The sequence below is a fragment of the Leptonychotes weddellii genome, unplaced genomic scaffold (genome assembly GCF_054177405.1).
Source record: "Leptonychotes weddellii isolate Sample4059 unplaced genomic scaffold, ASM5417740v2 HiC_scaffold_10872, whole genome shotgun sequence".
NCBI classification, from domain to species: Eukaryota; Metazoa; Chordata; class Mammalia; order Carnivora; family Phocidae; genus Leptonychotes; species Leptonychotes weddellii.
The window spans coordinates 1-1,963 of record NW_027685920.1 but is presented as its reverse complement, the minus strand read 5'-3'; the positions used below and the strand labels follow the sequence as shown (position 1 = coordinate 1,963).

Genomic DNA, 1,963 nt, shown 5'->3' with positions numbered 1-1,963 from the left:
CAGCCACGGGTACCCAGTACCGCTTGGTGCGGGTAAGAGGAGCCGCGGAAACTTTGATCTTTGATATCCGAGGGTACAAACACTTGAGGGACCCAAGGCCTATGTCAGCAGCGGGCTCTGGCCAAAGAGACATGGTCATAGCTTTAAAGAAGGTTGGCCTTGGCGTGACCCGGGATGTGGGGCCGTGACTTGTAAGGCCACCGGTCCTTCCTGGGGCTACAGGGCCCCAGTGAGTGGAACTGGCGGCAGACGTCCAGGAGAATCCACATTCTCCACAATGGGCCCCTCTTGGCCGCATGCGGGATAACAATCCAGATGGCCCTTCGGTCCTCCCAGGCCCAGGCTCCCCAGCCCATGAGCAGGAAATGGAATGGGGAAGAGGGAAGAGTGAGGAGAAGAAGAGTAGGAAACGTTTCCAAAAAAGGAGACAAGCAGGGGCCAGGTGCCAATGTCAGAGGCCTGGAGCCTTTAACGTCCTGCTGGTGGGAGCAGCCTTCTGCCAGCCAGACACTGGCACTGACGGGCCTATTTGAAAGATGTTAGAGGCTCCATCCAACCGTGCTTCTTGCTGGTGAGGAGAGGGGCCTGTCAATCTACTTCTTTTTTTTTTTTTTATAAGATTTTATTTATTTATTTGACAGAGAGAGACACAGCGAGAGAAGGAACACAAGCAGGGGGAGAGGGAGAGGGAGAAGCAGGCTTCTTGCCGAGCAGGGAGCCCGACGCGGGGCTCGATCCCAGGACCCTGGGATCATGACCTGAGCCGAAGGCAGACGCTTAACGACTGAGCCACCCAGGCGCCCCATGTCAATCTACTTCTTCCCGACTTTTTGCAGCGGTTCCTGACTGCCCCTACTCAGCCCATCCATTGAGCTGGGGAGAGAGCGCGGGGCCACCGTGCTGGGCTAACCCTTCTCTGCCCCAGCAACCCCTCCCTCGCCGTGGGGCTTGCTAGGTCTAAGCCCATGCTGCTGCTGGGCGGGCCTTCACAGCCTGGGGGGGATCAGGGTCTCCTGGGAGCCCTGATGCAGGTCAAGGCTGCCCAGAGAGGACCTGAGGCTCCAGCGTCCAAGGGCACTGGCCGGACCCTCTGGGGACCCTTGTCTTTTCAGTAGCTCTGTGGCTGCCACCTCTACTTCCTCTGGTGCCATCTGGCAGGCATCTGCCAGGGCCTGGCCGGTCGCCAGGACAAAGTCAGCATCAGCCGCCAAGGTGTCCAGGCCCCCTCGAACCAGAGCCTGCAGGGAGGACAGAGGCTGGGTGGGCTCTCCTGCGGAGCTGCCTCAGGGGTCTGCCTCTACCTGCCCGCCCAGGCCAGCCCAGGGCCAGGCCTGAATGCCGCCCACAGCTCTGTCCCCACCCCCACCTCACCTCTTGAATCAGCTGGGCTGTCGCTGGAGTCTGGCACCGAGGACTGCTCTCCTTGGTCCTACGGCTGTGGGTTGCTTCCTCAGGCAGAGACCCTGGGGTGGGGCTCCTCCTCTCCTCAGGCAGGGGAGACTCGGCCCTGGCACGCTGTTCCAAATGCACAAAAGTGAAGACCCTAACAGGGATGCTGGAGCCCACTGGGATCCAGTGAAACTCCAGCTCTTCAGAGGGAGCCTCTGCCAAGACCCACAGAGAGGGGAGGACCCAGGAGTCCGGCCCTTTCTGTTATTAATGGGCAAATTACGGTGGCCCCCTTCCTCTGTATAGAGTTTCTTCCCAGGCTTCTGCCCCATTACCTGGCAGGGGGCAGGAAATGCCTGGGATCTGGGCATTTCTCTCTGGGTCAGCTGTCCTTTTAGCTTTTCCACACAGGATTTGCTGTGGGGTCCTGTGGGCAATACAGAGCAAGGGCAAGAGGGGCTGCTGAGTCCCGCCAGGACCCCTGCGAGCTGAGAGCCTCAGGGCTGTGGAAGGCATCCTAGAGGGGGTACACATGCTAACACCCAACCAAGTCCAGGCCGGGCAGGACCCTGTG

General features: G+C 60.0%; 1 long non-coding RNA gene across 1 annotated transcript; it reads right to left on the bottom strand.

Annotated features, from left to right (window-relative positions):
* Nucleotides 1-714: 714 nt before the first annotated feature.
* LOC145718107 (uncharacterized) lies at nt 715-1,899 on the bottom strand. Its single transcript, XR_014141585.1, has 3 exons — nt 1,725-1,899; nt 1,372-1,515; nt 715-1,238 (listed from the first exon to the last, which is right to left on the bottom strand). It is a non-coding gene; the product is annotated as an uncharacterized LOC145718107 (long non-coding RNA).
* Nucleotides 1,900-1,963: the final 64 nt, after the last annotated feature.